This window comes from Siniperca chuatsi, linkage group LG4 (assembly GCF_020085105.1).
Source record: "Siniperca chuatsi isolate FFG_IHB_CAS linkage group LG4, ASM2008510v1, whole genome shotgun sequence".
Classification (NCBI taxonomy): domain Eukaryota; kingdom Metazoa; phylum Chordata; class Actinopteri; order Centrarchiformes; family Sinipercidae; genus Siniperca; species Siniperca chuatsi.
In genome coordinates this window covers 13,228,214-13,242,301 of record NC_058045.1, presented here as the reverse complement: position 1 = coordinate 13,242,301, position 14,088 = coordinate 13,228,214, and the positions used below count along the sequence as shown (strand labels likewise).

At 38.6% G+C, this 14,088-nt stretch overlaps 1 long non-coding RNA gene across 4 annotated transcripts in view; it reads left to right on the top strand.

The window, feature by feature from the left end:
* Positions 1-4,301: 4,301 nt before the first annotated feature.
* LOC122874640 overlaps positions 4,302-14,088 on the top strand; it is a 101,638-nt gene continuing 91,851 nt past the window's right edge. For 2 of the 4 annotated variants that reach the window (XR_006377650.1, XR_006377649.1), the window contains exons 1-2: positions 4,302-4,506; positions 5,706-5,789. This is a non-coding gene — a long non-coding RNA (uncharacterized LOC122874640). The remainder of the gene's footprint in view (positions 4,507-5,705; positions 5,790-14,088) is intronic. The other 2 variants (XR_006377651.1, XR_006377648.1) reach the window with 2 other exon arrangements.

The window sequence follows — 14,088 nt, the reverse complement described above, 5'->3', positions numbered from 1 at the left end:
GCCATGTTTACAGTAAACAGAATTCAAAAAGTTTTCTGACATCTGACATTGTTGTTCTATCACAAAATAAGCAAGAGTCTCCAGAAAGAATCTCATAATTTACTTTTTGTCATGTAAGAATGTGTTGCTGAATACCTGGTCTTATGTAAAGGTTGAACAATTAAACCTAATTCTAATTACTGATGGAGATAAGAGAGGATTATGATAAATCAACAGATGCTAATGGTTATAAGGGAAGGTATTTATATTTATAGCTGCTAACAATAGGGTGAACTTGTAATTTTAGACTATTAAACATTAAAACAATTAAATATTTCTGCTATTAAAGAGCCTGCTTACATTTGCTTATTAGTCTCATACATTGTGACCTATGTCACTGGCCCCAACTTGTCTTGATGCATAAATTTAAAACAAAAGGACAGCCATTAGATGATATGTCACACAATATAGGGGTCTTGTTCTGGCCCCGTGCCTGCTGGCTGTGTCCTTTGCTTTGCCCACTTTGCTCTGCGAGACTGCCAGGACATTGAGCCTGACATATCAGAACTGCTGCTCTCTTGGTGCCCTCTTTCATTTGCACTATCACAGAGTCAAAGCCTGCAGAGACGAAGCTGTCCAGAGACTGAGCCCTGCTGGGTTTGACTGGGCCAAGATCCGATCAAGCCTCGAGGAGAGGGTCATCCTCTTCCCTGACTTCTACTTGCTATGATCTCTGAACCGATTCTAAAAAGGCCTCTGACTTGATTTGAGCAGACAGTCCCCCTTGAAAGCTGCCTTTGGTTTGGCTTCTGTAGCCTGGAATGGGAAGAGCAGGGTCAGGCTACACACAGGCAGGAGAAAGCTCAAGCAAAGGCAGGGGGGGGGGCAGAGCTGATAGCCATGCTCCAGGTGCAGATGGCGCACTGTTTTATGTGTGGCCTCAATGGATTATGTCAGCCAAGCTACTGCAGGCATATAATGTGGTAAGATCTCACAAAAACATTGTCAACCAAAATTCAAAGATTCATTAACAAAGGTCATTTCCATGACAGCAAATGCCTAATAGATGGCCAAGACTCTTGAAGTCACCATGAGGATAAAAGCAGGGTGGATGAAGAAGCTGATAGAAATTGTAATTTTACAATCTCACAAAAAGTTTGCACTGTAAATTATAAAGCATTCATACATGATTTTGTCTCATTTACATGAGATTTAAGCAAGTCACTTTAAATAACAATTTTCCAGTGCTTTACCCAAAGACTCACATCACAACTACATTTAGGATTTATGAAAAGAATACAAAAGAAATAAAAGAGAGCACTTTAAATAAAATGGCGCTCACTGTATGACCTGAGTCAGAATATTTTATTCAGGGGGCCCTTTATTAGCTAAGTAATACTCCTATTTCTGCACATTGTTATGATATGATCAAGGCAGACACTGCCCCTTAGGAGCAGCAGGGCTACAGGGCTGCAGCAACCCTCAAAACCGATAATGGTCAGAGGTCAGAAAAGGGGAAGCAAAGATCCAAGTCCCATCCTATTGTGTGACATGTTTCCTTCGCCTGCTCGCCCCAAAGGCTTAGTGTCAGTGTTAACACTTCAAACACTCAATATCTTCACAAAACACAAAGGACACAACTGCTTGCCATCCACATCGTTTCGTCCAGGAACAGAGATATGGATCCTTCCCAAAGGTCACCGCCAGCTGAAGTTTCAATGATTAAGCAAAGCTTTGTTGTTTTGACTTTTTTCCTGGAGCAAAATCTACTTTTAGGTGAAAATTGAGTAGTTTGTTCAATATTACAAAATAAAATTAAACCATGTTTTATATGTCAACTTTAAATTGTAATGGGTGGTCATTTTTGTTTGATAACAATTCTGTAATTTAAAGGTGGATAATAAATATCAAGGAAAAAATCATATCACAAGGAAATTATATATTGTCGGATAAAAGAACCCATCATCATCTGCACAGAGATTGCCTTTTCCCCCCTATAATGCATCTCTGTATAAGTAGTATTATTGTTGCTTGCCAATACAAAAATACTGCAACACTGACTCAAACAGTAATAAGGTATAAATATGCAGAGGGCAGTTTGAGTAGGTGACTATAACAAGACTGTAACACACCTACATATGTTCCTAACTCAAGTGTTTTTTCCTGTATAAGGGTGATAGCTTTCTCAGGATCTTTCCTTGTCCTGCCACTCTTGAACCCATGACTTACACGGTGCCTGCAAGCATTTCAGAAAGCTACGCTGCCACTGAAGCTACAGCAACTGCCCGCTCCTGAATCAGTCAAAGACAGCATTGTTACCAGACAACTGAGTCCACCCTCTACTCTGTTACACATTTATGGAATCATGCACCAGAACACAGACAATGTCGTTGGCTAATCTCACAAGACCGGGATCCAATTTCAAGCAGGCACGGGTGATTCAAGAATCAATCTGGTTAGCTTCCTGTTTTTAGCCTGCTGCTGTATACTCTGGGTGTAACTCAAAGGGATCTCCAGTTTCCATGGAATGTGTTCCTGCTCCTAAGGTGGTGATAAAACACCTTATTTTATGGGTCGCTGATTACTCACTGTACCCTGATGTGTGTGCTGATACCAGACTTAGCAAGCACAAAACTAGAGGACTCTCCATATTTACAGTATCCTTCAATTTAGCATTTTCCCCCCATTTTCCCGTATTACCACACACTTGAAAAATAAAGAAAAATCTCACAAGTGTAGCAGATAAATATATAATTGTTTGTGCAAGTGTGTTTTGCACAGTATGAGACCTTCCGATTGCTGCACCAAGTAGAATGCACTGCAGGCAGTCTCTTGAGGGAAGGTCTCATTTTCTGCCTCCTGCCGTGAAATATTCAGTCCGGCCTGAAATAATATGGGACTCGTTTCAAGGCTTAGCACTTTTCAAATATGCTGGCAATAATGGACAGGGCATCAAATGAAGCACAGCCTCTCATAGCAAGGGGAGCAGAGGTTTTGAATCCACAGCCAGGGTTTCACGTAACACCATAGACAGTTGAAGTGCTGTCTACATAGTGCACTGATTAGTTATTGGTCGGATGAGCCTATGAATTCTTGCCAACAATTGAAATTCAGTCATACTGTACAAGGTCTATTGGGTTAGGGAAAATATAAATATATATATAATACAAATTCATGTCACACTATTATTTCTAAATACCTAAATTTGGATACTGTAGAGTGCCAAATTATATTTACATATTTTTCTCCTGCTTTTTACATATCATCAGAGAATCTGAATTCCATTCAGTCTTAAAAAGAAAAGAGAGAAAAATCAAGGGTGCACCATAAATGCACAGAGATGGTGTGCAGAAGAATGTTATAGGGGGGGCTTTGGTGAAAGGATTCAAGGATTTAACAATCCCACATCCTCTCAGCCTGTCCTTCATCTCTAATAATCAAGCTTGGCCACAGAATATCCCTCTGGATGGGAAAAAAAACATGTTGCCTGTCCGCCTCTCACTCATCTTTAGACTGCCAGTCTTGGGTCTTCCTCTTGAAGTCTTCTGTCACATTTATGGCTTCAAACACTAAGCACAGCCTTTTTTAACTGACTGCCATGTCTTTAAAGCTAGATATCTTTTTTGTACTACATTAGCATGAGATGAAGGGCAGAGCGTCTGATGCAAAGGAAGCCCCGAGAAGGCTGGACCACAGACACTATGAACTTGTTTGTTGCTGCACACCAAAGGCCATGAAACAAGCTAACCAGTTTCAGCTCAGGTAAAGTATAATGTACAATCCATAGTATTCATGCACATTCATTGGTACTCATAGTGCAACTTAAGACAAAACTAGTGCTTTAATTTGATGTAAGCTATATATGGTTCATATCTCACAGTCTGAAGTCAAATTTAAGTTTAAAATTAAAGTTGGTGCATGCACATAGGTCCAACACACAGTATGGACCAAAGTCTTTGTGGGTGTGTGGACACACTGCTCTCATCTGCTCTCTTTTACAAGTGAGGAGGACACCCAACAGACATAAAACCCTCAAAGCAGCTCAGCATACATGCTCAATTATATCTAATTGATTCATCTAACAAAGCTAATAAACATAAAATGTTGCCATCAGCATTACACTGTATAGAGTACAACTATTTTTTTTAGGTCAAGGATAGCATGTAGAGAATACTGATAGGCTTATGACACCCCCCGCCCCCACAAAAAAAAGTCCTCATTATGTGTGCACTTACTACAAACTTGGTCTTTCAAAATACTTTACAAAAGTTTTGATTTTGAAAAAGACTTTGTATATTTATTGCATGCCCGGAAAGCTGCCGTGACTGAAGAGCTACAAAGTGAACAAGGAGCTCTTGAAACCGCAACGTCCACTGAGCGGCGCCGCAGCCCGCAACTTCCACAGCCAGCCAGCCGGCGCTTCCTCCATACAACACGCTGCAGGCCAATCCGCTCACTCACTCCGTGTTGGGTTACAGTGACAAGGGCCCTGTCTGAACCACGACTTTTAGAAAGATAATATTACAGGTAGGTGCAAGCCACGGACCGTGTCACTATCGATAGACAAATTAAGCATTGAAAAACAAGACCGTGACCCAGAAATTCTCGCTTTAATCGGGTCACCGTGCTCGTTTTCAGCACTGAGTGATAATGGCACCTCTCACTGTCCTTAGCATTTGAAGTCCCCTTACCAACCTGTAGCTTTTGGGGCAGTGAAAATTGTCCAGCTGGACGCCTTGTATTTTCCCCTATTGGTGCCTTTGTATGTGTTTTGAGCCATGTACACCTGCCTGCTGATAGCTTTCAACGTTTTTTTTAATCTAGTTGAAGGTCAGTTTACCTCTTTAATGAGCTGCTGTGCGGATTTGTATCAGCAGAGCTAAAACCAGGGATGGAAATACATGTGTACAGCCTTGATTCTCTTGTAACTCTAATGTAAATTAAATGAAAGTGTAGGGCCATTTAAAGAAACAAGAATGGATTCATTTTCTTTTTTGTTCATGTTGCTGGGTGTTTTCCTTATCAGCCTCACTATGTGGTGGTCACTGTTTACCTTTTTAAACACTAAACTGCAGAATTGACCACATTATTCTGACCCTCTTGTTAACTCTTCCGTATGCTGGAGGACTGTACTGATTCAAGTCAAAAGCTGCAGTAAAAGAAGGGTTTGTCTTACACTTGCTTGGGTTTCTTTATGTTGCACATGGGAAACAGCCTGAAAAGTACAAGTAGGCTTGTCGGGGGTCGAAAGAAATGCTGAGATGCAAGCTGAAATTTCTCTGAAATAGGCCGAACAGAGAGTCTTTTCCTCCTACAGGGTTTTGTTCAGGGTTCCACTGAGAAAGCCCAATGCAAAGTGGGCCTACAGCCAACTGGGATGGATTCTAGGGTGGAACCTAAACAGATGGGAAATAGTATAAAGGTGAATACAAGGTCAATCTGAGCTTTAGTGATAAAGCTGTGGGCACTGCTCATAGCAGTGTTTTAAAAGTTGACTTAAGAAAACAGATTGTGTGGTCAGAATAAACTCTTAAGACCATATTGGAGCATTTTTTTCCCAGGCTTCTTTTCTCTAGATTGCCACAGGCGGAAGCAGCAGACACCAAATGGTCAAAAAATTGTTATCATTATGTTTGTCTGGAAATCAGTGGAATGGGGGTGTTGATTTCCAGCGGGTAGGTTTTCCTTTGTCCCTTTTTTATTCTAACCCAGATTTTCATGTTTAGCAGGCCCACAGCTGATCCATCTCCCGGTACACAATTGAGACAGTGGAGGTTAAAGCACTCTGAACGCATGGGACCATATTGCAGGTAATTAATATGTCAGCTCAATGATGACCTTCGTCAATACATCTATCACCACACTTACTTGTAACTGAAGTAGCTGGTGGGATGCTGCAGAGAGCGCAGACTGAGAGTACATTTGTCCATTAGTAAACACTTCATAGTGTGTGTTGTGACTGGGGAGGTAGCGGGGCTCCTCTCTGTCCAGTTGCAGTAATTTTCGCCCGTCACCTCTTCATTGCTATAAAAACACTTGCTGTGGTTTGGTAGATTAACAGAGAGCCCCCTAATGGAGTAATTACACAGAGCCAAACATCTATTTTTCACCTGTGCTCTGCCATTATTCTCTGTCCCCTATCCACTCCATTGGAAGTCACTTACTCTCCTTACAATGAGTTATCATTGACTGCCATTTAGACGTTCTGGAGCAATTTGTCTTACTGAGGCCACGCGCTGGCCTCATTGCAAAGAACAATCATTCTCCCTCCAATATATAAAACATTCATGGGGAAAAGGAAGAGAAAATGCCCCACAAACAGATAGTAGAGAGTGGCTAATAGATACTATAAAGGTGACAGACAAGGAAAATAATGTAGGAGATTACTGAAGCAGGAACAAGCCTGCACAACCAGTACGAAAGCTTCAGGGACTGTGCCGCTGGAAAAAAAACCCTTCACGAGACAAATGTGTTAAATGGGTAGGTATGGCAGCTATTGGTGGTGGTAATTGCTGTTGTTGTAAACAAACTATAAGCCTAAATTTAAATTCAAAACCTACATATTTAATTTGCCATTGTATTTACAAGTTTCTTCTTTCATTTATTGTCATATTTAATAAATGCTTAGCCCTGAGATGATTGATGTATTGTGTTCAGCATCATTCTAGTGTTATATTTTACTATAATATTTTCAAGGCACAAACTTTATTTCTCTTTTTGGTTGATTCTTCTTCTTTGTATGCTTTTTGTATGATTGACCTTGATTCTCCACCTCTGGATTTTCAAGCTTTAGTTCTTTTGCTCCCATGTAGTATGTAAAGAGGAAAACTTTTTCATCTTCTGGCCTGTAGGTCACTTTCATTTTTCTCAGTCGCAGTCTGAATTATGCACAAAACTAATGGGAATAATATAGAGAATATTACATTGATGTTTGAAGGGATATAAACTATGTACAAGGTTAGATTTCCCCTTTTTGTTCTTTTTTTTCTAGCCTTTCAAAACTGCATAGTTTTGTTTTATACACAATAGTATAGCTGCTGATAGATTATTCAGCTATGAATCAGTTTGACACAGCTCTCCTGAAGGCAAGCATTCATTTTAGACAGTGGCTCGACTGCTGTGCACAGTCCAACATCCCATTCAGTCTCACCAGAAAGGGTTAATCACATTCTTAACTGAGTGTTTTGTTAGATTAGTCTCTCTCACTGCTTAACACAATGACAAACAACCATGATCCTTTTTCTTGCACTGATAATCGGGACAACTTAAACATTTCTTACTAGCACAAGTGAAACCATTAATCCTCAATGATACTGCTGATAAGTGGTGACTTTGGAGTAATGGCCCTGTCACCTTAAAAAAGAGAGGAAATTTTAACAATTAAAACAAGACGCCCATTATATTTTGTACATCCCATCTCTTTGTGTCATCAGGAGTGATCTGTCAGTGGTAACAGACTAAATAATGGAATGGGTGTTTGTTGATTTATAAATATTTAGGAAGATGTCAGCCATACAAAAAATTATCAGTTTAAATAGTAACAGGCAGCAGGAGGGATGACTTGGTCAAGAGAGGAAAAATTTAAAATATAGTTTATATGTCAGTTTTATTGTAATTGGGCTTTTCTGATTTGGCTTTATTGCATTGGGTCATAGCAGAAAGAGAGTCAATGAAGATTTGTATAGAGAAGACGAAAAACATCCAAGGCTGCTCGACTTGAACCCAACTTGAGTTACAATCCTCAAACTGTTTCCCTCTCGTGATTCTAATATACTTTCTTATGTAATATTTCAGATTCATGCATATTAATATTGAATGTAGATAATTTTGCGTGTAGAGCTGTAACAATTAGTCGATTAGAACAATGGGACGGCATTAAAGGTAAGTGTTGAAACTCATGAAAACCACAGCTGACAGGTTTACAGAATAGTGATGCTACATGCACATACATACCAAAATAGTAATATCTCTGATACACACTTACTAATAGAAATAGAGGAAGGCATAGGTACATTTTTATCCAGACTGTGATGTTATTCTCTTTAACAAAAGAAAGACACACTCATGGTGTTACAACTATGCATGCTCTGCCAAACATACAGTACATGTTGCACCATATGCTGCACTTTTATGTCCTTCAGTTGTAGTTGCAGACAGTCCAACTTGACTACAGTGTGTGTTATTGTTGTGGTACACCAGTCACACTGTATGACTCACCATGCACCATTTGAGTACTTTTAATGTGGACTGGAAACATGGTGATAACTGTTTAAATATGAGCTAACCAGCAATGCTGTGAGGAAATATTCAAGAACCTCACATAAGGTAATTGAAATTTTCTCAATTTAATCGTCTTCTCCATCATATGTTCTATTTGCCATTATGGCTGTCTCCAGCACTAATCAGTTGTTGATATAGCTACCGAGAGATGTTACACTATAACTGACTGAGGATGATAATAAACACGAATAATTGAGTTTTTGATTGATTATGATTTTCATTTAATGACTTCAGGTATCTTGACATTAAGGAAAAACATTTATTAATTGCACTGTACATTTGGTCAGGTTGTATTGTTAGCCTTATTGTCAATTTGGTAATAATAACTAATAACACAGTTGGATTCTCTTTGACTACATTTATTATTAGAATAAGATGAAAACATGCCTATGGCTGCTCAAGATGAGGAAATCTGTTCAAGTTTGAGTTTGAATCATTTTTGTTCTTGTTTGTTTCATCAAGCATGATGACTAAAACAGGACGCTCGCTGGGAGTCAAAGTAGAACTAATTAGCCAGTTGAATATTTCCATAGTTAGCACATAACATTCTGGAAACAGATGGTGAAGAAAAACGCTTTTACCACCTGATTTAATCTTTATATACCATTAGTTTAAAATAGAATTTAAAAAGTGATTATCCAAATCTTTTAGCTAAAGTTGATTGAAAATTGAAACATCTAAACAACTATAGCTGCACTTGGCATCCTTCTGTGTCTTTCTTGTTTTAGAATAAAGAGGAGTTGCTACTGCTAACTTGATATAGAAATGTCAAAATATGGTTTTTGGAATGTGGTATCATCACCCATCAGTGCAGAGGGCAATCTGGCTCCATCCTTAGCTTTGAAAAACTAAATTCCTACAATACTTTTATTTGTATCTGTTATTGAACATATAATATCTTATCCTACATGCCAAACTCATCGTTCTTTGGCAGCAACACAGTCCCAGGCACTTGATACTTAGTATTTCTATGGCCGTAGCTCTGTTTTGATCAAAGGGGTTCAGGGGACTAAGTTTCAAATCCCCCAAAGCCCATTTTGGCTACTCTTTGTTTAGCCCATTGGCATTCTGACCCCATGCTTCTCAGACTTTGAACTCAAAGCTTGGAAAAGCCGTATCGCTTCTTTAAACACATTATCAGTGGGCTAGGTTTTAAGAATATCACTAATCATCTTAAGGTTTTAGTGCAGTGTGGCAGCATCGTTCAAGCCTCGGGGCCCATTTACTGGCATTGGCACTGTAAGAAATTTCCTGTGAAATATACGATAACTTAATGGCAGCAAGTGTTGTGTTTTGTTTCATATTAGAGAAGCTTAAATCTATGCTGCTGCAATAATTCACTGTTAAAGTGAAATATATTATGGAATAGAGTAAACATTTTGGAGTTATACCCGTGTTTGTGCAGTTTTGTGGAAAATATGGCACTTGAAATAATTGTGATATTTCTGATATGACTTGGGGTGTTGCATGACTGCTTGTAGCATCCTCAGTGTAGCATCTTAGCACAGGGTGCCCAGTATTTATTTACTTTCATTTCCCTTATTTAGCTCTAAAAATTTAGCTTACTTTTGTTTATTTGTTAGGAACCCCATTAGTTGTGCCCTAAAGCACTGCTTGTCTTCCTGGGCTGCACATTTAATAACATACATTACACATTACAGTCAACACAAATGGCAAACATTAGACATATATTAGAGAATAACATTAATATATGAGTAAAATTAACACTGATATGTGTATGTATGAAAGATCTTACACTGATGACTTTGTGTGTAATATTGTCATTATTAATGTAATACTGTCAAGAAATTGGCATGGACTGCATACATTTTGAAAGGGGGATACAGCTCCTGCATATTATACAACGATTATATAAAGTGGAAATATGAAGGGATCAGATTTCTTTAAAGAACCTGCTTGATGGTAAGCTGCAATGCTTACCAACACTTTCAACTATAACTGATAGATTTTTATTTTTGCAGAACTATTTCAGAACTATGTCATTTTCTAAATGTATAGTTTACAGTTAGTCTCAATAGAAGCAGATGATTGTTTTTGTCTCAGTACTAGTAATTGTAGCCACACTGTTGTTTACAACAAGAACTCCTAGCAGTTGCATAAAATGTGAAAAAGACACCCTACCACAAATCTTGCATATAAATACAGTGTGAAATGATTTGTAAGCACGGTCTGAATTTTGACAATCTTTTATTTCATTATGTACATGTTATATTGTTTTATTGATGATCATGCTCTTTGTCTAAACTAAATTGTTGTAAATTGCATTGAGAATGTTTGTTTAGTTGGTAAAAACACCAATCAGGTAGGTTTCTGAACATATTGAGCACTATATGGATGAACAATTGTCCATATGTGCATCTGCTTCATTGCATTGAACACTATGCACTGCATGCAGTGCAATATGTAATAGTTGTTGATGATACTGATGAATACATATTTTAAACTTACAGCATTCTAGACTAAATGTCTTGTGAACATATCTCATTGTGCACTGACTTGAAAATGTATGTCTGCACATATGATTGCATGCAAGTCTGTTTGTGCCCCTTAACTCCTCTCACACCTCTTCAATCTCATCAGCCCCCATGCTAAAGATTTGAATCACATTGTCTTCATCTGGAAATACTTCAGCTGCATTTCTGCCACTCTAAAGGGAGATGAAGATAAAGAAGAAGAAGGTAAAGACACACCCTGTTGTGTGAATCCTAGAGAAGGCCTTGAACCCTGCCATTCATCCCTTTCACTTCATCAGCTGAGTCTAATTGCCAGAGAGGACAGGATACCCAGGGCCCAATTGTTCCTTATCCTCTTTGGAGCCTCTGAGGCATGAAAAGCGAAAGACCTGCTTTTGATCCTTTTTTTTGTTAGTTTTTTTTTCTTTTTTTTCTCTCATCCCCTGCTATCCTCTCCCTTAGAGTAAGACACTTCTTTCACACTGTGCCCCCTTCTTCAACCACGCAAAATAATTATCAAGCTCTGCTTCATCAAATAATGGTAGATATTGAAGGTCATGATGGGGAGGGCCAGAGGTCTGCAGGGGTGGCCCTAGGACGTGGTGGAGCTCCCAACTCATCTTAGAGGCATGCTCCTTAGCTGTGGCTACCTTTTTATATACCTTGACCCCGGTTTTCGTTTGTCTGTCCTAATGGGACCCTTTTATGCAGCCAATGCAATAGAGGTCTTGCAATGACAGGGTTGGGAGGCCAAAGTACAATGAGACACAGGGCTTTGCTCAGACAAGGCCGCATCTGTGCAATCTTATTAAGCCTTGGAAAAGAGCTCATGCGTCTCAACGTCCCATAGGCGCTGAGAGCAGATCTATTGACACCTACTTGTCCTTTGCGGTCAACACCTTTCTGTGAGGATGCAGACACACCCAAGTTCTTGTTAGAAGTAATTCTTGGCAGAGTATTTAGCGAGGCACAAGTGCTTAACTCGGTTTGGGTGGCCATGCGGCGTGAGGATAAAGAATACAGTTTTGTAATGATGACACATTCCCTGGAACTAGAGAAATGACGAAGGATGTCAAAGACCATTTGTCAAAAGCAAATGGTCCTCATATTTAAAGAACGAAGGGCACCAACTTCTTTCTTAATCCTTACTTCCACACTTGATTTTTTATTTTATTGGTTCAAAAGCATGCTTGAGGTTATTGTTAATCATCTATTTTTCAAAATTGTTTATTCAGAACAATTTTTGATGCCCTTAGTTATGGACTTGGCCGTTATTCATGCCCAGAAATTTGTCAAAATTTGAAAGAGCAAAATGCTAGTTAAAACCCCTGCCGATTTAAAATAAATAAATAAATTAAATAAATAAATAATTTTAAAAAATCACTGTGTAAGAAACAATGAAACTTAAGATAGCCAACCTCACCACCTCACCACCTATATAGCTTACTAACAAAAGGGACAGCAGGATATGCTATAAGTCGAGCAAAATGACAAACAAAAACACAAGTAGGCAAACAAAAACCTTTAAGCAATCATGTTAAGCACATCTAACATCTGAGCGCTGTGCGAGAACAAAGCAGGGCTCCTGTCAGTGCATCGATCCACTCCTGAAGGCACACACATCCATAGCTCTCTGATTGCTCCCTGCCTCTCGCGCCTCTCTCCCCCGCGCCTCTAACTCTCTCTGCTCTGGCTCCTTTCTGAGAATGTGCTTATCGATCTGGCCTACTTCGTTGGAGTTAACTCACTGATAAAACCTGACCAAGGGCTTCCAATGGCCTGAAAGAGTTTGGAGAGCTGGTGAGAAGGCAAGGTGATAAGAAAAAAAAATGGTCGCTAAATTCACTTAAATGTTTTATTATATTATTAAGTTAGTCAGCTGTTAGACACTAGTTTTGACATTTTGAATGTGTTATTGTCTGGCCATGTAATGAGGTTTTTACTATAGGCAAACTATCTTGTCTCAGTTGCTCAACTTAAAATATTAACCCTTATCTGATTTGAATCACAGTGTCCTACAGCTTTAAAGTTCTTAAGCAGCTAATAACCTGCTGATTTGGAAAGTCTTGAATATTGAATGATTGTGGGATTTTGACCTAAAGAAATAAATCAATTCATTTATTTTAAAATTACATATTTTAGGTTGTAAATCAAACCATACGCTAATTTGGAAATGCTGATCAAATATATGTATACAAACCATTTAACATTTTCTTTTGTTCACTCACTTGGTATTTGTGTTTTTATTTGTTGTAGATTTTTAAGGACACATCTAGTTGTAAGTGTGGCATCTCCAGTCAAGTGCTTAAATCCATCTACTGTATGCTACTATGCTGTAGTTAAGACTTGAACTGTCTAGAAAGCTTTGTGTCAGTATATTGAGCAAAATTCGGATGGCAGTGATGTATAAAGTAGCCTTGGTCATTCATTCATGTATATTTGCAGTTGAGTTAGACATAATGCACTGTATCTACTATTACACTCCTGCACAGAAAAACAACCTAATTTGCAAACTACAGTGTTTGCAATATCAAACTAGTTGAATATTGTGAGTCAAATTTGTCCCAACTGGTTAAAATACCAGTTGCATCAAAATTAGTGAGGATTTTCATTGTGATAGATGTTTTACTCTGCTGTTAGCTATCTGTGATACGACTGAATGGAAATAAGAACAAAAATAACAGCATTGTCTTTAATGAAGTAGTAAAGAATAACAATTGTTGTAATACTGTTGTGCAGTGTATTGCAGATCTCACACAATCAACAGTTACTTGTGATATTTTTCAAGAAGGCATACACAAAGATATCAAAAATCAGTGTTTCTTAAAAAAAAGTGACTCATGTTTTGTGTGTCAGTATGTGTAATCATGTCTCCAGAGTGTGATTACATTGTATGTCAGTTTGTGTATATTTTTGCAAGTGTGTTGTGCTGTCATGTTTGTAACATTCCATGTGGGAGGGTCTGTTGATAAGTAAGCCATCTGTAGTGTTCTGCCGAACGACATGTTGTAAAGCGAGATTTGAGTGTGGAGAGACTTGACTTGACAAATCTTGGCACATAATGAGACAGAAGGGAGTAAAGGCAGAAGTCTGTCCAGAGATAAACAATTAGATTTGTCCCTGAGGTAAAGGCCAGGCAATGCAAGGACTCTCAGACTAACAAAATCAATATGGCTTCCAGTAAGAACACTCAGGGGGTAGAGTGATGAAGAGGTTATCATTCATTTCTCAAGTTAGGACACACATACACAATGAGGAACAATAACGCTTTAAAAATCAATATGATCACTGTCAGTGATGTATACATTTGAAAGTATGCATCTGATACCCAACTATCTGTCAAACATCGTCAGTC